The sequence below is a fragment of the Triticum urartu genome, chromosome 7A (assembly GCF_056163025.1).
Source record: "Triticum urartu cultivar PI428250 chromosome 7A, HENAU_Tu73, whole genome shotgun sequence".
In the NCBI taxonomy this organism is placed as follows: domain Eukaryota; kingdom Viridiplantae; phylum Streptophyta; class Magnoliopsida; order Poales; family Poaceae; genus Triticum; species Triticum urartu.
In genome coordinates, this window is record NC_141879.1 from 65752591 (window position 1) to 65778083 (window position 25493).

At 43.7% G+C, this 25493-nt stretch overlaps 2 pseudogenes; one reads left to right on the forward strand and one right to left on the reverse strand.

Moving 5' to 3' along the window:
• The window catches only part of LOC125518321 (ABC transporter G family member 50-like), a 60110-nt pseudogene that overhangs the window by 12958 nt on the left and 21659 nt on the right, over window positions 1–25493 (forward strand).
• Window positions 13674–17037, reverse strand: LOC147957840 (uncharacterized; annotated as a pseudogene).

Below are 25493 nucleotides of genomic sequence, written 5' to 3' on the forward strand. Positions count from 1 at the left end.
GCAATGCGCTTGAAGATTAGAAAGATTAGAAAATATGCCATTCATACCGAGGCTTGGTATCATTATGCCGTTGGATCAATTGTTACCTTGGTTGCGATTATGATCGCATTTGTTTTCGCATTGAAATGTTTTACATAGTTTCAATGTATGGTTTAATTAATTAGATGCTCTGGAGAGCTATATGTTATTAGGTGAGAACTATGTATGCACTTTGGTTTTAATGTGATGATGAACTTCTATTAATTTGGACACTTAATTATATATAATGCACGCAGATGAACCGGCAATGGATGTACGGTGACAGACACACCCGTGAGTACATTAAGGGCGTGCGTGAGTTTCTCGATGCGGCTGAGGCAAACAAGCAGAATGGTTTTATGTGTTGTCCATGCACTGAATGTGGGAATACGAGGTCTTACTCTAACCGGAAAATCCTTCACTCCCACCTGCTTTATAAGGGTTTCATGCCACACTATAATGTTTGGACGAGGCACGGAGAAATAGGGGTTATGATGGAAGACGGCGAAGAAGAAGAGTACGATGACAACTATGTGCCCCCTGAATACGGTGATGCTGCAACGGGGAGAGCTGGTGAAGATCAAGAGGAACCAGACGATGTGCCCAATGATGCTGCCACGGGTGAAGCTGCTGAAGATCAAGAGGAACCAGACGATGTGCCCGATGATGATGATCTCCGCCGGGTCATTGTCGATGCAAGGACGCAATGCATTAGTCAAAAGGAGAAGCTGAAGTTCGATCGCATGTTAGAGGATCACAAAAAAGGGTTATACCCCAATTGCGAAGATGGCAACACAAAGCTCGGTACCGTATTGGAATTGCTGCAGTGGAAGGCAGAGAATGCTGTGGCTGACAAAGGATTTGAGAAGCTACTGAAAATATTGAAGAAGAAGCTTCCAAAGGATAACGAATTGCCCGACAGTACATACGCAGCAAAGAAGGTCGTATGCCCTCTAGGATTGGAGGTGGAGAAGATACATGCATGCCCTAATGACTGCATCCTCTACCGCGGTGCATACAAGGATCTGAACGCATGCCCGGTATGCGGTGCGTTGCGGTATAAGATCAGACGAGATGACCCCGGTGATGTTGACGGCGAGCCCCTCAGGAAGAGGGTTCCTGCGAAGGTGATGTGGTATGCTCCTATAATACCACGGTTGAAACGTCTGTTCAGAAATGAAGAGCATGCCAAGTTGATGTGATGGCACAGTGAGAACCGAAAGAAAGATGGGAAGTTGAGAGCACCCACTGACGGGTCGCAGTGGAGAAAAATCGAGAGAAAGTACTGGGATGAGTTTGCAAAGGACCCAAGGAATGTATGGTTTGCTTTAAGCGCGGATGGCATTAATCCTTTCGGGGAGCAGAGCAGCAATCACAGCACCTGGCCCGTGACTCTATGTATGTATAACCTTCCTCCTTGGATGTGCATGAAGCGGAAGTTCATTATGATGCCAGTTCTCATCCAAGGCCCTAAGCAACCCGGCAATGAAATTGATGTGTACCTAAGGCCATTAGTTGAAGAACTTTTACAGCTGTGGAATGGAAACGGTGTACGTACGTGGGATGAGCACAGACAGGAGGAATTTAACCTTAAGGCGTTGCTGTTCGTGACCATCAACGATTGGCCCGCTCTCAGTAACCTTTCAGGACAGACAAACAAAGGATACCACGCATGCACGCACTGTTTAGATGACACTGAAAGTATATACCTGGACAAATGCAGGAAGAATGTGTACCTGGGACATCGTCGATTTCTTCCGACCAACCATCAATGTCGAAAGAAAGGCAAGCATTTCAAAGGCGAAGCAGATCACCGGAAGAAGCCCGCCATGCGCACGGGTGATCACGTGCTTGCTATGGTGAATGATTTACACTACGTAATCTTTGGAAAGGGTCCCGGTGGACTAGCTGTTCCGAATGACGCTGAGGGACACGCACCCATGTGGAAGAAGAAATCTATATTTTGGGACCTACCCTACTGGAAAGACCTAGAGGTCCGCTCCTCAATCGACGTGATGCACGTGATGAAGAACCTTTGCGTGAACCTGCTAGGCTTCTTGGGCGTGTATGGGAAGACAAAAGATACACCTGAGGCACGGGAGGACCTGCAATGTTTGCATGAAAAAGACGGCATGCCTCCGAAGCAGTATAAAGGTCCTACCAGCTACGCTCTTACGAAAGAAGAGAAAGAAATCTTCTTTGAATGCCTGCTCAGTATGAAGGTCACGACTGGCTTCTCGTCGAATATAAAGGGGATAATAAATATGCCAGAGAAAAAGTTTCAGAACCTAAAGTCTCATGACTGCCACGTGATTATGACGCAACTGCTTTCGGTTGCATTGAGGGGGATTCTACCGGAAAACGTCTGATTAGCCATTGTGAAGCTATGTGCATTCCTCAATCCAATCTCTTAGAAGGTGATTGATCCAGAAATCGTACCAAGGCTAAGGAGTGATGTGGCGCAATGTCTTGTCAGTTTCGAGCTGGTGTTCCCACCATCCTTCTTCAATATCGTGACGCACGTCCTAGTTCATCTAGTCGACGAGATTGTCATCCTGGGGCCCGTATTTCTACACAATATGTTCCCCTTTGAGAGGTTCATGGGAGTCCTAAAGAAATATGTCCGTAACCGCGCTAGGCCAGAAGGAAGCATCTCCATGGGCCATCAAACAGAGGATGTTATCGGGTTTTGTGTTGACTTCATTCCTGGCCTTAACAAGATAGGTCTCCCTAAATCGCGGTATGAGGGGAGACTGACTGGAAAAGGCACTCTTGGAAGAGACTCAATAATATGCAGGGACGGATATTCTTGGTCTCAAGCACACTACACAGTTCTACAGAACTCTACCTTGGTGACCCCGTATGTCGATGAACACAAGAACAGTCTGCGCTCCAAACACCCGGAGCAATGCGACGACTGGATTACATGTGAACACATCAGGACTTTCACCAGTTGGTTGGAAACACGTCTCAGAGGTGACAATACTGTTTGTGATGAGTTGTACTTGTTGTCCAGGGGACCATATTTGACTGTATTGACTTACAAAGGATACGAGATAAATGGGAATACATTTTACACGATCGCCCAAGATCAAAAGAGCACCAACCAAAACAGCGGTGTCCGCTTTGATGCAGCAACCGAGAGCGGAAAGGACACATATTATGGTTACATAGTGGACATATGGGAACTTGACTACGGACCTGATTTTAAGGTCCCTTTGTTTAAGTGCAAATGGGTCAATCTGTTAGGCGGCGGGGTACAGCAGGTAGACCCACAGTACGGAATGACAACAGTGGATCTGAAAAATCTTGGGTACACTGACGAACCGTTCGTCCTAGCCAATGATGTGGCACAGGTTATCTATGTGAAGGACATGTCTACCAAACCGAGAAAAAGAAAAGATAAGGAAGCGAATACATCATACGATGAGCCAAAGTGCCACATAGTTCTTTCGGGAAAAAGGGACATCCTGGGAGTGGACGGCAAGACAGACATGTCTGAAGATTATGAAAAGTTTCATGAAATTCCTCCCTTCAATGTCAAGGCTGACCCAAGCATCCTGATAAACAATGAAGATTATCCATGGTTACAGCGCAATAAGCAAATGACACAAGCAAAGAAAAAGTGAAGACTTTCTCCCGCAATAAGCAAATGCTATGTGGGTGAAATTATGATACCATCCCAACTTTCAACTTTTTCACAGTTCATTTGAAATGCTTTCATGCCTTATGGTTTGAAACTTTGATACTTCGAAAGTGATTGTCCATTTTGTACACGAAGTGCATCAATTTTTTGTCGTAACCCTCTCTACTTTTTGGAACATGCTATGTGGGTGAAATGATGATACCATGCCAACTTTCAACCTTTTCAGAGTTCATTTTGAAATGCTTTCCAATTTCAGAGTCATTTAGCTCAAAGAATGAATTAATAGCAAACAGAATGAACTACAAAACTTTTATGAAAATAAAAACAATCAATTAAAATATTATGTTATGATCAACTAAAATAAAACTATAATATTCTTCAATAGCAAAAAGAATATAATTTGTGTGACCTAAAATCAAACTATAAGTATTTAATTGTAAGTATAAATAAAAAATAAATAGCAAAGAAGAAAAAAAATTCTAATTTTATAGTAAAGTTATTCATAAACTAGTGATTCACACAAATTTTTAAAAATTCAAATTTAAACTATTTAAAATTAAAACTAATGGCACTAACAGAAAGTTTATAATTTTTGTGACCTAAAAGCAAAAAGAAATCACTAAAAAACTGTAAGTATTTAGTTTTAAGTAGAAATAAAAAATAAATAGAAAAAAAATTCTAATTTTATAGTAAAGTTATTCATAAACTAGTGATTCACACAAATTTTTAAAAATTCAAATTTAAAATATTTAAAATTTAAAACTAATGGCACTAACAGAAAGTTTATAATTTTTGTGACCTAAAAGCAAAAAGAAATCACTAAAAAACTGTAAGTATTTAGTTTTAAGTAGAAATAAAAAAATAAAAAACCAAAAAAATGTAGAAATAAAAAAGAAAAACCAAAAAAAATGCCACCTACTGGGCCTCCACGGCCTGAATACGACTAGAAACCCTACATGGGCCAGGATTCAGGCCCGCAGAAGGCCCAATAGGCCCACAGGAAAAGCAGTGTCAAATTAGGTCCATAGGCCTGCAGTTCAGAGGAGTTCGAGAGGGAGGAGGCAGCAGAGCTTATAAACTGGTGTTGGGCGCTGTCAACTAGCGAGGTGGGACTAAACTTTTGGGCGCGGGGCAGCACAAGGGCATTGGTCCCGGTTGGTGGCACCAACCGAGACTAAAGGTGGCATTGGTCACGGTTCGTGGCACCAACCGTGACCATTGCCCCCCTTTAGTCCCGGTTGGCACCAACCGTGACCATTGCCCCCCTTTAGTCCCGGTTGGTGCCACCAACCGGGACCAATGGTCTTCGCTTCCCGCCCTTTGGGCTGCCGAAAAGAGGCCATTGGTCTCGGTTCGTGGCACCAACCGAGACTAATGCCCACCTTTAGTCCCGGTTGCTGCCACGAACCGAGACTAAAGCCTCTGCTATATAAGGCCACACTTTGGAATTTTTCATTCTCATCTTGCAGTTGCCCCGACGCCGCCCGCCCCCATCGTCGCCGTCGCCCGCGCCTATCGTCGCCGTCGCCCGCGACGCGCGCCGCCCCGGCCCTCCCCCGTCGCCGTCGCCCTCGTCCCTGCCCCGACGCGCACCGCCCCGTCCCGCCCTCACCGTCGCCCGCGCCGGCCCCTTGCCCGACGCCCGCCGCCCCGGCCCGCCGTCGCCGTCGCCCGCGTCTCCTACCCCAAGCGCGCGCCCACTGCCCCGTCGCCATCCTCGCCGCCGACTCCGCGGTCCTCCTCTGGTCCGGCCGGCGCCCTAGCTAGCATTTTTTTCATATATATGTTTTTTTCATATATATGCTTGTTTTTTATATATATGTATATATATGTTCTCTGTGTATATATCTATGTTCATGTATATATGCAAAAGATAGTTTTTTAGAAAAATTAGGATTTTTTTCTGTTCATAGATTTTTTTGGTGATATTAATTATTGTAAATATGAAAACGTTTGTATATTCATATGAACAAATGAATTAGAAGAGGGAGAAGAAGAGGGGGTCGAGAGGGGGTCTAGGGTCGCCGAGGGGTCGAGGGTCGTCGAACATGAGAGGAGGAAGAGGATAAAAAAAGAAGAGGAATAAGAAAAGAAAAAAGAGGAGAAGAAAGAATAGAGGAGAAGATCTCCTCTATTCTTTCTTCTCCTCTTTTTTTTCTTCTTCTTCCTCTTTTTTTATCGGGAACGAGGGTCGTCGAGGGTCGCCGAGCGGTAGAGGAAGAAGAGGATAAAATAGAAGAGGAAGAAAAAAAAGAGAGGGGTCGACGGTCGCCTAGGGGTCGAGGGTCGAGAGGGGGTCTAGGGTCGCCGAGAGGGGAGAGGAAGACGAGGAGAAATAAATAAGAAGAAGAAAATAGAAGAAAAAGAAGAGGAGAAGAAGAAAGGAATAGAGGAGAAGAAGAGAAAAATAGAATATATATTCTATTTTCTCTTTTCTCCTCTATTCCTTTCTTCTTCTCCTCTTTTTTTTCTTCTTTTTTTTCTTCGACACGTGGGGGGGGGTCGAGAACGCCGGACATTCATGAGAGAGGCGAGGAAGAAGGGGAAGAAGAGGAGAGGAAGAAGAGGAAGTCTTCTCCTCTATTCTTTCTTCTCTTCTTTTTTCTTCTTCTTCTTCCTCTTTATTTTATCGGCAACGAGGGTCGTCGAGAGGGTCGTCGAGCGGTAGAGGAGAAACCCTAAATAGAAAGTATCGTCGGTGTGAGATAGATGTACCATCGGTGTCGGACACTACATCCACATCCCACAAGTGGCGCGGGCTTCGACGCCCACGTCACTTGTGGGACGTGGATGTAGTATCCGACACCGAAGGCCACATGTATCTCACACCCACGATACTTGCTAGCTGTTTAGGGTTTCCTTTGACACTAGGCAACCTCCCGACCCCTCGGCGATCCTCTCGAACATGAGAGGAAGAAGAGGGTCGTCTAGGGGTCGAGGGTTCCAGGGTCATCGAGGGTTCGAGGGGTCGAGGATCGCCGAGGGGTCAAGAGAGGTTTCCTAGTGTCAAAGTATTGAAGAAATCCATGCCTTCATCATTAGCCGGAAGTAACCAGGGCATGTTGGTACGAAGTTCTGCAAAGTTTTTCTGGAATGGAGTCCCGGATAGAATAATTCGTCTTTTGGTACGAATTCAGCAAAGGCCTTCCAAATAGCGATATTCGGAAGGCTCTTTCTGAACTTTGTACCAAAAAGCGAATTATCCTATCTAGGACTCCGTTCCAGAACAACTTTGAAGAGATTCGTACCATCATGCACATGTTACTTTCGCCTAATGATGAAGACATGGTTTTGTTGAATCCTTTGACACTAGGAAACCTCCCGACCCCTCGGCGATCCTCTCGAACATGAGTGGAAGAAGAGGGTCGTCTAGGGGTCGAGGGTTCGAGGGTTCTTCTCCTCTATTCTTTCTTCTCCTCTTTTTTTATTCTTCTTCCTCTTTTTTTATCGGGAACGAGGGTCGTCGAGGGACATAGATGTAGTGTCGTCGTTGTCGATATATACCCCCTCCCGATAGCTTACTATGATTAGGTAGCTAGTTATACGTTTGGCACTAATATATCCATCTGTCATGTTTGGATAATAATTGCCATGTTGTAAATATTTGTAGAAACTATGGACACCGCCCTAGACGAAGCAACAAAAGAAGCGTTGTTGAGGGAGATAATCGCACAAGGAAGTGATGTCGTTTCGTACTATCTCAACGAAACCGATGGTCTGGAAGGAGAGGGTGAACAAGCTGGCTACGGTGACCTAATGCCGGTGCAAGAAGAAGAACATGAGGACGGCTCCGGTGACCCAATGCCGGTGCAAGAAGGAGACCGTGATGACGGCTCCGGTGACCGAACCGAGTCCGACCAGGTATATATATTAGTTAAGCCTATTGTGACTAGCTGATTGATGCATTCATTGTTTTGGTATGTACACATATTAATTAAGTCTTTGTTCTTTTTTCTAGCCCTCCGGATCGAGCACAACTTCGGTAAAGAGACGAGGCCCGAAGAAAAAGTTGAGCTCGGATGAAAAGCTTGAGATCACAGCAATCGCGCCCGACGGCCAACCTATTGAACCCCTCCGGACAAAGAGCGCATTTGTTGCTCAGTGCGGGGTTCTGGTTAGGGACAAGATCCCGATAAGCATCCAGCAATGGTTTAAGCCGGCTACAGAAGACCCTGAGGTGTCTTATGTCAATGATATGCAGAAAAATGATCTTTGGACTGAGCTGAAGTCAAATTTCACCCTACCACCTGAGGATAATCCAGAGAACCCAGTTAAAGAGAAATTGATCAAGTCTTTTGCTCTGAAGAGGATGGCAGAACTATTCAGGAGGTGGAAGAAAGAGCTGAATAGGTTTGTCGATAAAAAAGAGACACCAGAATTCAAGGGAAGATATGAGAAGATTAGAGATCACTGGCCCGCATTTGTGGCCTACAAGACATCGGAAAAGAGTCAGAAGATGTCGGCGACAAACAAGCAAAATGCTGCGAAGAAGAAGCTTCACCATCGCACGGGGTCAGGTGGCTACCTCGTAGCCCGGCCTAAGTGGTCCAAGGTTGAGAATGATCTGGTTCATAAAGGGATCGAACCAGAGACAAATAACTGGCCAGACCGTTGCCGGACTTGGTTCTTTGGGGCTGGCGGAACCTTGGACCCTGAAACAGGGAAGTGCATTTGGACGAACGAACAAATGGACATACCAGTCAGTAAGCTTAAGCAGTATATCGAAGCAGCGCAGGAAGGGACGTTCTTTCCAGACAGAGAGCACGACGAGCTCACAATGGCCCTCGGGAATCCTGAGCACCCTGGACGGACACGAGGCACGCCAGGCTCCGTTCCGTGGAAGGTTGGGTTTCCGGACGCAGGCGGTTACAAATCCCATGAGAGGAGGAAAAAAGTGCAGCAGACCGAACTGCAGGCGCTGCACGCAAGGGTACAAGCGATAGAGGAACGAGAAGCAAATCGCAGCAAACGTACTGCCGAAGCCTCCCCCGAAGCTACCCTGCCATCTCAACGCAGAAGCAGCGTGGCTTCCACCGAGCTGCTTCAGCCGGAGCATGCCTTGACGGCTCCTGCCAGCTATCCTGTGGATGCTATAACGGAGTCTCAAAATTGCCACCTTATGAAGCAATGGATGAATTTGAAGGTCAAGGCGGCTGTTGGCTCTGTTTATCCTACTGAACCCGGCGCAACTTTTCACTGCCAGCCGATTCCAGAAGGATATGCTAGGGTGATGGTGGATGAGATAACGGAGGGATTTGAGGACCTCCAGCTTGACCACCCTACCGGTGAAGGGGAGACTCGGCTGGGGTCTTCTCTGAAGACTCCATGCCCATGGCGGAAGGAGCTCATCAACCTTCCGAACTGGACGCCTCCGCCTCCTCCTCCTCCTCCGGTGAGTCAGGGCACTCCGCCTCCTCCACCGCCTCCTCCTCCGGCGAGTGACGATCAGGGCCCTCGGCCGGCTCCTTCTCCGGCGCGTGGCGGCACTCCGCCCCCGTCTCCGCCTGCGCCGACGCGCCCGAGCAGCCAGCCTCCTCCTTCTCCGCCTCGTCAGCAAGGGCGGAAGAGACCTGCCGCCGCTCTAGCTGCTCCGGCGGGTCGTAGTCCTTCTCCTCCGCCTCTTAAGCAAGTAAAGAAGACAACCGCTTCGTCTGCTCGGTCGGCGTCTAGAAGTACAACCAGAGGCGGGAGGACATACAGATTCGGTCCTTCTCTGAAGACTCCAGAGAAGTTACCATACGAGAGGACCCAGGAGGAGAATGCCGAGATCGCGCGAGAAGAAGTGAGGAAATTCTTTGAAGGGGTGAAAGCAAAGAAACATCCACCTCCGGAGGAGAAGGTAGATCGGGTGAAAGTGAAGCGCACTCTGGCTGCCCTGACAAAACCGCCGAAGGAAACTATGACCGCATTATTAGAAAGGAATTTGCCGAAGCGGAGCGGTCGGGAAGTACTGTCAGTGATCAAAGGCTGAAAGAACGACGAGCTGGGAAACAAATTGCCCAGCTCGGCAAACAAGCGAAGCAATCATGCCCCCCGCTCAAGGTTCCTATCCACAACGTCGCTAATGATCCGAGGATGGTGCCCGGTTATAGCAATCTTGCAGATTACCTGCCCGACGAAGTACATTATGAACCCATGGAGATGCAGATACAAAGATACGAGTACGGGAAGCCTCTCGTGGAAGATGAAAGATCTCTATCAACGATGATGCGAAGATTGCATGATTGGTACTTGAAAATCTGCAGAGACTCTGGGGGGAGGATTACTTTGTATGTGAAAGTTAAAAAGGAGCATGACCTCGTTGGAATTGATCTGTTTCCTGTTCCATTTGAGGAGTTCTATCAGTTTTTCAGTCAATTGGCCCTCGATAAAACAGCGGTCGCCTGCTACTATCTGTAAGTAGTACTACTTCTGTCATTAAGTTTCTCTATATAGCTTAGCTCTTTCATTGCATGTATTTATAATCATCCTCACTATATTATGCAGATTGAAGATCGTCGAATTGAAGAAAAGACAAGTCGGTGATATTGGGTTCATTAACACATATCTCATAGATGCAACTCAGGTTAAACTTCATGCCGCAGCTACCGAGGCCAACTTGCTACAATCGTTCATAATAAATCAAAACAAAGATATAATACTCTTTCCTTACAACTTCAAGTGAGTGTTACTGTCTTGTGCGTATTCGGTTTCCCTTATATATTAGTCAAGGTTATAGTAATGTAATTCATGAGTTATGCATGCGTGTGCAGTTTCCACTATATTCTCCTAGAGATTAAGCTTGAGCAGGGACTAGTAACCGTCTTAGACTCAAAATGAAAAGATCCCCAGGACTATGCAGACATGACTGAAATCCTCAAGAAGTAAGTTAAATCGATCATTATCCACCATATCAGCAACTTTGTTCATTTCCTGCTATCAAGTAATTGTTTTCTTTGTCCGGCAGGGTTTGGAGAAAATTCACCAAAAAAGTTCTGGGACTGCCGAAGGAGCTGGAATTTAGACACCCGAAAGTAAGTACTATAGTAGCATGTTCCGCGCATCTCCTAGTGATTCAAGCTCTAGTTTCATCAATACCATTTAGCATTCTTGCTTATCAGTTTGATTGACCTCTATTTCTGGTAAAGTGGTTGTGGCAGGAACAAGGGAATGATTTCTGTGGATACTACATCTGCGAGTCCATCCGCCACACGACGTGTGAGCGGGGCGGGTACTCTAACGAACAATATGAAGTACGTAAATAACAACATTCACAATTTTATTTTATTACCATCATTTGTGTTGAGTTTCATTCATTCATATATATATGTATTGACCCCCTTCTTCAAATTAGATGTTTCGGAAGCGGGATGAACTCCTAGCACCAGCTCGCATGCGAGCAATTCAAGAGGAATTGGCGGCATTCTTTCTTGACCACGTGATCCTTGAAGACGGAGAATTCTATGTGAACCCTGAGTCCGTATGATTATATTTGTAAGAGATAATTATTGTATATATGTAGCCGGTAGTGTCAGCTAGATATACGAGAACTTGTTGTTCGACCAATCTCTCGGAGAAGGAGAGGTGGTCGATATCACTTCTCTCTGTATGCATATATGTTCATGACGATCTTCTGTTTCCTTCGTTTGCTTTACTAGCTAGCCAGCGTGTCTAGTCCTCTCTATACGTATGTATAGTACGTAGCGTCGACCAAGCACGGACATAAGAGAGGACACTTCTCTATATTAATTATAGCTAGCTAACACAATATATGAAACACCTAAATTAACTCCCCAAAACCCCCAACCCTCCCCCCCCCTTTCAAAAAAAAACAAAAACCCCAGCCACAGAAATGCTGACGCGTGGATGCCTATTGGTCCCGGTTGGTGCCACCAACCGGGACCAAAGGGTCTCCTGACTAGGCTCTGCGCACTGCCCACGTGGAGGGGCTTTAGTCCCGGTTCTGGATTGAACCGGGACTAAAGGGGGGAGGTATTAGTACCGACACTTTAGTCCCGGTTCAGGAACCGGGACTAAAGGCCCTTACGAACCGGGACTGTAGGCCCTTTTTCTACCAGTGTCTAACGCAACCATGTAGCGATGGACGTGCTCGTCCTCCTCCCTGACACGGCGACGTACCACCTCCGGCGGGGCCGGCTCCCTCCGCATCGAAACTGGCTCACACGAACACCACCAAACGAGATCAGGGTCGACGACCGGGGCCGGGTTCCTCATCAAGTGGCGCGCCCCTCCAGGCAGCACCTCCCAGTGCCAGCCCGGCAGAGCCCAGTCCCGGACATGGGTCAGCCGGACATCGTCACGGACGGGTCGACGGCGAGGATGCGGGCCGGGCATCGTTGAGAACAAATACTAGCTATATGCCCGCAAAAAGTAACATTTTTTAATGATTGGATTTTGATAACTAAAATTTTTAACATTTCTATATAACTAACATTCCTATAACATTTCTAACAATGCTATATAACTAACATTTCTAATATTTCTATAACTAAAAAACAGAAAAAAAATTATAACATTTCTATATATATATATAACTAACATTTCTATAACATTTCTAATATTTCTATAACTAAAAAAACAAAAAAATTCTAACTTTTTTATAACTATTTCTATAACTAAAAAACAGAAAAATTCCTAACAATTCTAACTTTTCTATAACATTTCTAACAATGCTATAAAACCAACTATTTCTATAACTAAAAAGGGAAAAATTTCGAATTTTTTTATAACTATTTCTATAACTAAAAAACAGAAAAATTCCTAACAATTCTAACTTTTCTATAACATTTCTAACAATGCTATATAACTAAATATTTCTATAACTAAAAAAGAAAAATTTCTAACATTTTTATAACTATTTCTATAACTAAAAAACTAAAAAAAATGTATGTGTGTGTGTGTCCTCACCGGCGAGGCGAGAGGCGACGGGGGGCGGCGATGGGGAGGGCGACGGGCGCGGCTACGACGGGGATGGCGATGACGGGGACAGGGATGGGGCGGCGACGACGGGGACGGGCCGGGGCGGCGACGACAGGGACGGGGCGGCGATGACGGGGACGGGGACGACGGCGGACGGGCCGGGACGACGGGGCGGTGACGACGGGGACGACGGGGACGGGGACGACGGGGCGGCGATGACGGGGACGGGGCGGTGACGGGGGCGGCGACGAGGGATATGGAGACGGGGGCGGCGGGCGACGGGGCAGAGGAGAAGAAGCAGATGAGAAACTGAAATTTTTGAAGTGTTTAGTTATATAGGATGGACCTTTAGTACCGGTTGGAGCCACCAACCGGTAATAAAGGCCTGTTTTGGCCAGGCCAAGCGGGGGGAACCGCACACCCTTTAGTACCGGGTGGTGGCTCCAAGCGGTACTAAAGGGGGGGCCTTTAGTACCGGTTGGAGCCACCACCCGGTACTAAAGGGGGTGCGCTGGCAAGGTGTTGTGCGGCAAGTTTAGTCCCACCTCGCTAGCCGAGGGGCGTCCACACTGGTTTATAAACCCCCATGCGGTAGCTCTCTCGAGCTCCTCTCCAAAGCAGGCCTACTGGGCCTTCATGTTCTGTGCTGCCCTGTGGGCCTACTGGGCCTTTGCGGGCCTGCATCCTGGCCCAACAACAGGTTGGGTTTCTAGTCATATGCAGGCCGCTCTGGCCTAGTAGGCGGGCTTTTTTTATTTTTTTGCTTTATTTATTTTTGAGTTGTTTTTTTGTGTATTTAGAGTTTCTTTGTGAATATTTTTGCATTAGGTACAAAAAATTACAAACTTTCTGTTAGTGCCCGTAGTTTTCAAATTTGAATAGTTTAAATTTTGAATTATTTGAAATTTGTGTGAATCACTAGTTTGTGAATAACTTAACTTTAAAAATCAGTAAAGGCATGAAATAATTTGTTTGCACATAAAATTTCTTCATGTTTCAAATGCCAAAACACATAATTAACTACCCTAACTATTACAGAGATTCCCTTCTGGGTGTGAAACACAGAAGAAAGTGATGATAGTGAAGCCGATCACATCCCAGATATTTGGGTGTGAAACTTTTTCTTCGCCTGTGTCCCTTTGCGCCGTAACCATGGAAAATCTTCATCATTTAACGGGATGCTCGGGTCAATATTCACTGTGAATGGAGCAATTTCATCAAACTTTTCATAATCTTCTGACTTGTCTGTCTTGTCATCCACTCCCACGATGTTTCTCTTCCCAGACAGAACTATGTGCCGCTTTGGCTCATCGTACGATGCATTCGCTTCCTTATCTTTTCTTTTTCTTGGCTTGGTAGACATGTCCTTCACATAGAAAACCTGTGCCACATCATTGGCTAGGACGAATGGTTCGTCTGCATACGCAAGATTGTTGAGATCCACTGTTGTCATTCCGTACTGCGGGTCTTCCGTTACCCCGCCTCGTGTCATATTGACCCATTTGCACCGAAACAAAGGGACCTTCAAACCACGTCGATAGTCAAGTTCCCATATGTCCTGTATATAACCATAATATGTTTCCTTTCCCGTCTTGGTTTCTGCATCAAAGCGGACACCACTGTTTTGGTTGGTGCTCTTCTTATCTTGGGCGATCGTGTAAAATGTATTACCATTTATCTCGTACCCTTTGAAAGTCATTATATTCGAAGATGGTAATGGGGACAGCAAGTACAGGTCATCTTCAATAGAGGTGTCATGCAGGGTACGTGTCTGCAACCAGCTGGCGAAACTCCTGGTTTGTTCACGTGTAATCCAGTCATCAGACCGCTCCGGGTGGTTGGAGCGTAGCAAATTCTTGTGTTCATCCATATACGGAGGTACCAAGGCGGAATTCTGTAGAACTGTGTAGTGTGCTTCAGTGAGAGAATGTCCATCCATACATATTATTTGTTCCCCTCCTAGCGTGCCTTTTCCATCCAGTCTGCCCTTATGCCGCAATTCAGGAACACCAATCGTCTTAAGGTCAGGAATAAAGTCAATACAAAACTCAATGACCTCCTCATTTTGACGGCCCTTGGAGATGCTTCCTTCTGGCCTAGCACGGTTATGAACATATTTCTTTAAGACTCCCATGAACCTCTCAAAGGGGAACATATTGTGTAGAAATACAGGACCCAAAACGTTAATCTCTTCGCATAGGTGAACTAGGACGTGCGTCATGATGTTGAAGAAGGATGGTGGGAACACCAACTCGAAACTGACAAGACATTGCACCAAATCATTCTCTAACCTTGGTATGACTTCTGGATCGATTACCTTCTGAGGGATTGCATTGAGAAATGCACATAGCTTCACAATGGCTAATCGAACGTTTTCCGGTAGAAGCCCCCTCAATGCAACTAGAAGCAGTTGCGTCATAATCACGTGGCAGTCATGAGACTTTAGGTGTGGAACTTTTTCTCTGCCATGTTTATTATTCCCTTTATATTCGATGAGAAGCCAGACGGTACCTTAATACTGAGCAGGCATTCAAAGAAGATTTCCTTCTCTTCTTTGGTAAGAGCGTAGCTTGCATGACCCTGATGTATGCCGTCTTTTCCGTGCATACGTTGCTGGTCCTCTCGTGCCTCAGGTGTATCTTTTTTCTTCCCATACACGCCCAAGAAGCCAAGCAGGGTCACACAAAGATTCTTCGTCACGTGCATCACGTCGATTGCGGAGCGGACCTCTAGGCCTTTCCAATAGGGCAGGTCCCAAAATATAGATGTCTTCTTCCACATGCGTGCGCGTCCGTCAGCGTCATTCGGAACAGGTTGTCCACCAGGGCCCTTTCCAAAGACCACCTTCAAATCCTTGACCATATCATGTACATCAGCACCAGTACGGTGGCGAGGCTTCGTCCGGTGATCCGCCTCACCTTTGAAATGCTTGCCTTTCTTTCTTACGGGGTGCCTGCTCGGAAGAAATCGACGATGTCCCAGGTACACATTCTTCTTACAATTATCCCAATATATACTGTCGGTATCGTCCAAACAGTGCGTGCATGCGCGGTATCCCTTGTTTGTCTGTCCTGAAAGGTTACTGAGAGCAGGCCAATCATTGATGGTCACGAATAGCAATGCCTTTAGGTCAAATTCTTCCCCCATGTGCTCATCCCACGCACGTACACCTGTTCCATTCCACAGTTGTAAGAGTTCTTCAACTAATGGCCTTAGGTACACATCAATGTCGTTGCCGGGTTGCTTAGGGCCTTGGATGAGCACTAGCATCATAATGAACTTCCGCTTCATGCACAACAAAGGAGGAAGGTTATACAAACATAGAGTCACAGGCCAGGTGCTATGGTTGCTGCTCTGCTCCCCAAAAGGATTAATGCCATCTGCGCTTAGACCAAACCATATGCTCCTTGCGTCATCTGCAAACTCCTTCCCATACTTTCTTTCAATTTTTCTCCACTGTGACCCGTCAGCGGGTACTCTCAACTTTCCGTCTTTCTTACGGTCTTCTCTGTGCCATCGCATCGCCTTGGCATGCTCTTTGTTTTGGAACAAACGTTTCAACCGTGGTATTATAGGAGCATACCACATCACCTTAGCAGGAATCTTCTTCCTGGGGCGCTCGCCCTCGACATCACCAGGGTCATCGCGGCTGATCTTATAGCGCAATGCACCGCATACCGGGCAAGCGTTCAAATCCTCGTACTCACCACGGTAGAGGATGCAATCATTAGGGCATGCATGTATCTTCTGCACCTCTAACCCTAGACGGAAGACAGCCTTCTTTGCTTCGTACGTACTCTCGAGCAATTCGTTGTCCTTTGAAAGCATATCCTTTATCATGACCAGCAACTTTCCAAATCCCTTGTCAGATACACCATTCTCTGCCTTCCATTGCAGCAATTCCAGTGTGGTGCCCAGCTTTTTCTTGTCACCTACACAATTCGGGTACAACAATTTTTTGTGATCCTCTAACATGCGCTGCAACTTATTCTTCTCCAAATCACTTGCGCAATTTCTCTTTGCATCGGCAATGGCTCGACCTAGATCATCAACGGGCTCATCTGATGCCTCTTCTTCAGCTTCTTCCCGCATTACCGGCTCAGCTTCTTCCCGCATTACCGGCTCAGCTTCTTCCCCCATTGTTGTATCATCGTATTCAGGGAACCCATGGCCAGGATAGCTGTCGTCGTCCTCTTCTTCTTCATTGTCTTCCATCATAACCCCTCTTTCTCCGTGCTTGGTGCAGCATTATAGTGGGGCATGAAACCGGACTCAAACAGGTGGACGTGAATGGTTCTTGACGTAGAGCAATTGCGACCATTCTTACAGCCAGCACATGGACAAGGCATAAAACCATCCGCCCGCTTGTTTGCCTCAGCCGTAAGAAGAAAAGTATGCACGCCCTCAACGAACTGGGGAGAGCATCGGTCATCGTACATCCATTGCCGGCTCATCTTCATTACACAACACCGAATAGACCAAATTAATACAAGTTCATACAACACTTAAATGCAACAAAAAAATAACTCTCTAGCTAAAGCATTTAAATGCAACAACAAATACGATCAAGATTGCAACTAAGGTAACAATGGATCCAACAGCATAATGATACCAAGCCTCACTATCGATGGCATATTTTCTAATCTTTCTAATCTTCAAGCGCATTTTCTCCATCTTGATCTTGTGATCATCGATGACATCGGCAACATGCAACTCCAATTCCATCTTCTCCCCCTCAATTCTTTTCAATTTTTCTTTCAAGTACTCGTTTTCTCTTTCAACTAAATTTAACCTCTCGACAATAGTGTCAGTTGGAATTTCCGGTTCACATACCTCCTAGAAAAAATTTCTATGTCAACTTGATGGGCATAATTTGTCATAAACACGAAATGCAACTAGTTTTAAAAGAGAATATATATGCCACATCCGAATCATAACAAGGACGAGGGCCGACGGGGACGGATATCAAAACCATGGCACTATATGTATAACAAACAACGTACGGGTAAGATAATTATACGAGTAACTATATATTCAAATCACACAAACATCAATTTTTATATAAAATTTCATGAACAAGAGGCTCACCACAAGGTGGTGCCGGCGACGGGACGGTGCAGGCGATCGATGGTGGTTACGACGGAGATTTAGAAGGCACTAAGTAAACCACACCTACATATGCAAACTAAGTGTTATTTTTGACCTCAAATTGCATATAAATCAAATACTAGCACATATATATATATATCCTCCCAAATTACTAAACTCACAAATTAATCACTATATAAAGCATTGCAAGAGCTAATCTAGCAATGAGAGATGAAAGGACAAAGTTGCTAACCTTTGTGATCATTTGAATGGATGGGGGCCTTCAAATCTTGACAAATTTTGGGCAAAATGTGTGATGAGCTCGAGAGGAAGAGGGGAAGAACAGAGAGGAGAGGGGAAAGGGGAAGAACAGAGCGAGCTCGGGTGGACGAAGGGTTTATGTAGGACGACCTTTAGTACCGGTTCGTGCCAAGAACCGGTACTAAAGGGGCTGGAGGGGCCCCAGTCTGACAACATCCTGCCACCACTCTCATTAGTACCGGTTCGTGGCACGAGCCGGTGCTAAAGGTTCGCCACGAACCGGTACTAATGAAAGCGGCCCGGCTAGCCGTTGGAACCGGCACTAATGTATACATTAGTGCCGGCTCAAATACAAACCGGCACTAATGTGCTTCACGTTTGACCCTTTTTCTACTAGTGGTACTTAGTAAACCACACCTACATATGCAAAACTAAGTGTTATTTTTGACCTCAAATTGCATATAAGTCAAATACTAGCACATATATATAATTCCTCCCAAATTACTAAACTCAAAAATCAATCACTATATAAAGCATTGCACGAGCTAATCTAGCAATGAGAGATGAAACGAAAAAGTTGCTAACCTTTGTGATCATTTAAATGGATGGGGGCCTTCAAATCTTGGGCAAAATGTGTGATGAGCTTGAGAGGAAGAGGGAAAAGAACAGAGAGGAGAGGGGAAAGGGGAAGAACAGAGCGAGCTCGGGTGGACGAAGGGTCTATGTAGGACGACCTTTAGTACCGGTTCGTGATACGACCAGGTACTAAAGGTGCTGGAGGGGCCCCGGACTGACAACATCCTGCCACCACTCACTTTAGTACCGGTTCATGGCACGAACCGGTGCTAAAGGTTCGCCACGAACCAGTACTAATGAGAGCGACCCGGCTAGCCGTTGGAACCGGCACTAATGTACACATTAGTGCCGGCTCAAATTCAAACCGGCACTAATGTGCTTCACGTTTGACCTTTTTCTAGTAGTGACTATTCCGAAAGGCTTGAAGCAAATTAACCAGCATTGCACCTCTTTTTTATTTTTAATAACTTATTTGAACTCTGGACTTCTTTTGTGTTCAGTATGCAGCATTCAAAGTGACGTCATCAATTTCCAACATGTTCTGACATCATTTGTTGTTTTTCGGTCATTTACCTAATTGTTTAGAGAGCTAAATGACCGTGAAATTGAAAATCACTACCAAATGAATACTGAAAATGTTGAAAATTGGCATGGTATCATCATTTCACCCGCATAGCATGTGCGAAAGAGTAGAGAGGGTCACGGCAAAAACTGGACGCACTTCGTATACAAACTGGACAAACTCTTTCGGAGTATTAGGGTTTCGGACGAGAACTCATCTGTTACACGGGCACTTCAATGTTTTTTAAACTTATTTGAACTCCGGACTTCTTTTGTGTTCAGTATGCAGCATTCAAAGCGACGTCATCAATTTCCAACATGTTCTGACATCATTTGTTATTTTTCGGTCATTTACCTAATTGTTTAGAGAGCTAAATGACCGTGAAATTGAAAATCACTACAAAATGAATTCTGAAAATGTTGAAACTTGGCATGGTATCATCATTTCACCTGCATAGCATGTGCGAAAGAGTAGAGAGGGTCACGGCAAAAACTGGACGCACTTCGTGTACAAACTGGACAAACTCTTTCGGAGTATTAGGGTTTCGGACGAGAATTCACCTGTCACACGGGCACTTCAATGTTTTTTAAAATTATTTGAACTCCGGACTTCTTTTGTGTTCAGTATGTAGCATTCAAAGCGACGTCATCAATTTCCAACATGTTCTGACATCATTTATTGTTTTTCGGTCATTTACCTAATTGTTTAGAGAGCTAAATGACCGTGAAATTGAAAATCACTACAAAATGAACTTTGAAAATGTTGAAACTTGGCATGGTATCATCATTTCACCTGCATAGCATGTGCGAAAAAGTAGAGAGGGTCACGGCAAAAACTGGACGCACTTCGTGTACAAACTGGACAAACTCTTTCGGAGTATCAAGGTTTCGGACGAGAACTCATCTGTTACACGGGCACTTCAATGTTTTTAAACTTATTTGAACTCCGGACTTCTTTTGTGTTCAGTATGTAGCATTCAAAGCGACGTCATCAATTTCCAACATGTTCTGACATCATTTGTTGTTTTTCGGTCATTTTCCTAATTGTTTAGAGAGCTAAATGACCGTGAAATTGAAAATCACTACAAAATGAACTCTGAAAATGTTGAAAATTGGCATGGTATCATCATTTCACCCGCATAGCATGTGCGAAAGAGTAGAGAGGTTCACGGCAAAAACTGGACCCACTTCGTGTACAAACTAGACAAACTCTTTCGGAGTATCAGGGTTTCGGATGAGAACTCATCTGTTACACGGGCACTTCAATGTTTTTTAAACTTATTTGAACTCCGGACTTTTTGTGTGTTCAGTATGCAGCATTCAAAGCGACGTCATCAATTTCCAACATGTTCTGACATCATTTGTTGTTTTTCGGTCATTTACCTAATTGTTTAGAGAGCTAAATGACCGTGAAATTGAAAATCACTACAAAATGAACTCTAAAAATGTTGAAACTTGCAATGGTATTATCATTTCGGAGTATCAGAGTAGAGAGGGTAAAAAAAACTACTCAGAAATAAATAGAAGAAAATAAATAAAGCAGAAAAGAATAAAACTATACAAAAAAATTACTCAAAAATAAATAGGAGAAAATAAATAATGCAGAAAAGAAAAAAACTATATAAAAATTACTCAAAATAAATAGAATAAAATAAATAATGCAGAAAAGAAAAAACTATATAAAAAATTTGTTGGGGCGCTGCCCAGTGGGCCTGCCAGACCTAGGGTGTGCAAATGCAGGCCCAGAAGGGCCAGCAGACTCACAGGGCAGCGCGCCCTAGTTAGGCCCAGAAGACAGATATATAGAGAAGCTCAAAGGAGCAGCTGCGGTTAGGTTTATAAACCAGTGCGGCTGCCCTTCGCTCGGCGAGGTGGGACTAAACATTGTGCACCGCTGGTGGCAGCACACAACCATTAGTATCGGTTGGTGGCTTCAATCGGTACTAATGATTGGGCCTTTGGCGTGGCAAAAATTGGCCTTTAGTACCGGTTGGTGGCTCCAACTGTTACTAAAGACCCCTCCTATATATATGGCACTTACGAAAAAATCAGTTTCATCGACCACCACTTCTTCTCGATCCAACTTCTTCGCCGCGCCCGTCGCCCATCGCGCGCCGCCCTCGCCGCCCCCGCCGCCCGTCGTCGCCGTCACCGCCGTCGCCCCCGCCACCCGTCGTCGCCGTCACCGCCGTCTCCCCCGCCACCCGTCGTCGCCATCACCGCCGTCGCCCCCGCCGCGCCCGTCGCCGCCGCCTCGCCCACCGCCCGTCCCCGTCGCATCGCCCGCCGCCGCCCGTACGCCGCCCCCCCCCCCCCCCGCTCGTACATACACAAACACATACACACACACATACACACACACACATTGTTTTTACTTATTTTTTATTTTCTGTTGTTTAGATTAATGTTAGATAAATTACGTAGATAATAATGTTAGACTATTAATGTTAGATGAATTATATGGAAAAGATGTTAAATATTAATGTCAATTTTACATGAATTAGAACAAGTTGAACTAGTTGAATTAGTATAGCTAGATATTAATTAGGTATATATATGATATTTGAACTAGTTGAATTAATATAACTAGTTTATTTTTAGTATGAAAATTAATAGAACAAGTGTATTTTTATTAAGAAAATTTAGGTATATGATATTTGATGATCTAATCAAAATATTACTATATAGAACTACCTACTTTATTTTAGTAAGAAATTAATAAAACTAGCTAGTTTATTTTTAGTAAATTCTTAGTTGAATTAATAGAACTAGTTTATTTAGTTGAATTAATAGAACTAGTAAGTGTTTAATGTTTCACCTATATATGAACATATGTTAGATATTAATGTCAAATGTTAGATGAATTAGATATAAATTATATGTTAGATATATATTTAATTTAGTTATATGAAATTTCATTATCTAATTAACATTTTATTATATAGAACTAGCTGCCTTATTTTTAGTAAGAAAATTAATAGAACTACTTTAGTTGAATTAGTTGAATTAATTAGTTGAACTAGTTAGTTGAATTAGTTCAATTAGTTAGGTATATTTTTTGTAAGTGCTTAGTTGAATTAGTTCAATTAATTAGTTGAACTAGTTGAATTAACAGAATTAGTTGAATTAATAGAACTAATAAGTGTTTAATGTTTCACCTATGAACATAGGAATGTCGTCTGACGACGAACACGATTTCATTATGTGCGAATACTGCGAAGACCAGCGCGGCCTGTGCGGCAGAAATTTTCTAGTTGATGATAGATGCTTCAGGATCAAGATGGATGAGAACTTCGAAGTGGATACAGTAAGTCACAACGACAAGTCTTTTTCGTAATTAAGCATGACTTATGCTTCATTTGCTTCCACTTTTAATTTTAATTTTTCACTATTCTACTAGCGTATCCCCTGCCATGCAAGAATTTTTGTCTTTGATAAGATAGGTTTCAGTCCTAACGAAACTATGGAGGTAAAAAGAGTTTACTTGAAGACCGAACATGGTTATACCTTCAACGTCAAATTATACAATGCAGACACATACACCTATTTTGAATGCAAAACTTGGCAAGCACTATGCAAGGCTTATGCATTTGAGCCTAATATGGTTATCACCTTTGATATTCGTCCGGAAGATGATATTCAAGGTAATAGAGACATCTGGGTCGATGTGCAGACGCCTCCAGTTCTACCATTATGTGAGTTTCTCAACCATATTTATGTCTTCGATATGAGATTATTTGAACCAGTTGAATAATTAATAGATCTCAATTTATATTGACAGCTTACTTCCAATCAAGCAAACATGTCCGGGGCTTGGTAGACAGGACCGTCCACTGTCCCGGGGCTGAACTAAACTGCGAGGAAACAAGTCATTATGTTTCATGGCTTGAGGATCTTGATGTTGTCAAGACAAATTTCTTTCCTGCACTTAGAAATGTTAGTACTCAAAACGTGCGACCAATAGTGTTCGTACTGAACTACGGTCACATATATTTAGGAAAGATGGTAAGATTTCTACTATTTCTCCTCAGTGCATCTTTTGCATACATAATTTTTTAAGCTAAACTTCATTGCTAAGTATGTTACTATACGATGTTCTTCAACAGGGACTCCCGATGAATGTTGTGCCTGATTGGATCGAGACTAAAGGTACCATGAATATTGTTAGCTTACGGCCAAGATATCCTACAATGCACTTTAGTGCATTCAGGATTTCTAATAGCGAGGAATGCTTAATAGTAAAAGACTGGAGCAAAATTGTGAACGATCATAGAGAAGTACTAGGGGGCAGCAATCAGAAGCGCAACCTACGATTAGGAGACAGGTTCATCTACATGCTCCAATATGATGAATCAGCAAAGCTATACATGTTCTATGCTATTTTACCTGAGAGAGAGCAGCAGGAGTGATTAGTTAGCTAGTTCATGCTCTTAGTACTTGTCCTCTCATGTCTGTGTTCTTCGTCCTGAACTTAATCTCAAAAGTGATTTGCTTTTGTGGTGTTATGAACGCTTATAATATCATTACCATGTTGAACTCGATGATATCTTTGCTATGAAAACCGTTGGTGATGATATATATGATGCAAGAGTTTTTATATTAATATGATGATGATGATGATTAGTTATTACATCATTTATGAAAGAAATTGCATATTAGTTTCAACTGGATGGATTCTAGCTAAGTGATCAAGTATATGCCATATCCATATTACCTCGATCACTTAAGTAGGTGATCAAGTATATATAATATGGATATGAGATATACTTGATGACTTAGCTAGGATCCACGCATCCAGTCAAACTAATATGTGGTACATTCACCTAATGATTTAACAACTCATTATAATGTAAAACAATCACTAAATTAAATTGAAAACACAAAATTAAAGTAAAAATAAAAAATAAAACCAAAACACACCCAAACATTTAGTACCGGTTGGTGTTACGAACCGGTACTAATATCCTCCGTGCCCACGGAGCTAGCTTGTGCCACGTGGTTGCCCTTTAGCACCGGTTTGTGCTGAAGGGTACTAAAGGGGGGGGGGCTTTAGTGCCTACAATTTAGTGTCGGTTACCGAACCGGCACTAAAGGGCCTTACGAACCGGTGCTATTGCTCGGTTCTACACTAGTGCCTATGCATGTTTTTTGTAGTTTTATATATTTCTTGTTCATATTTGATGATGAAGGTATGTAAGAAATGTACTCTCTTGTAGGAAATGTTTAAACAAGGTTATCCGGCAAGAAGACTTCGACTAATAACATAACTGGTGCTTTACGTACCGGTGTTCTTTCTGCTCTAATGGGTGTTAGTGGAGATGGGAAGACAACTCTACTAGATGTATTAGCAGGAAGGAAAACATGATGTTATATTGAAGGGGACACAAGAATAGGTGGATATCCCAAGGTGCAGGAAACATTTGTCAGAATCTTGGGCTACTGTGAACAAGTTGACATACATTCCCCACAGCTTACAGTTGAAGAGTCTGTAACTTATTCTGCGTGGCTTCGTCTGCCTTCTCATGTCGACGAACTAACAAGATCTGTATGTTATCAGTCTCAGAGATATATCGAATTTAATAAGCATAGCACTAGATGGATAAAAAAGAGGCTTACCTAAGAAACTAACAATATTCTTCTTGTTCCTCTCGTAGAAATTTGTTGCTGAAATCCTTGAAACTGTTGAACTAGATTAAATAAAAGATGTCTTAGTGGGGTCACCACAGAAAAATGGATTGTCTATGGAGCAGAGAAAGAGGCTAACGATTGCAGTCGAGCTTGTTTCAAACCCATCAATCATACTAATGGATGAACCAACAACAGGTTTAGATACAAGGTCAGCAGCCATTGTTATTTGTGCAGTCAAAAATATTTGTGAAACAGGAAGGACAGTAGTCTGTACCACTAAAATTTTTGAGGCATTTGATGAGGTAATTTAAGTTTCTAAATGTATTAGTATATTAAACACAATGAACACAAATACATTTTTATTATATATATCAAGTACGATCAACACATTTTTCGAGAAACATCAATATGTTTAGTTTCAAAACTATTAGGATTAAATAAAGCCCTTGCCTTCAACAGAGCAGGAGCTTAATATGCACTACCTCTGTAACTAAATATAAGGCGTTTTGCAGTTCACTTGCAAAAACGTCTTATATTAAGTTACAGAGGTAGTACATTATTAGTTATTCAAAATTTAAAACGTGTTTGCCTTTCTAGTAAATAATAATGATAGGAAATAATAGTATGGAAATTTGCAATATAAGCGCGTCAACCATTTTACTTTGCGCAACCTAGACCTCAAATTGCACTTTTGTCCCCTCAAATGATCAATTATGTGCAACAGAACCCTTCAACTTAAACTTTGCTTATCTGAAACCTTCTATTATTTGGTTTGTTAGATCCAGCATTTTCTACT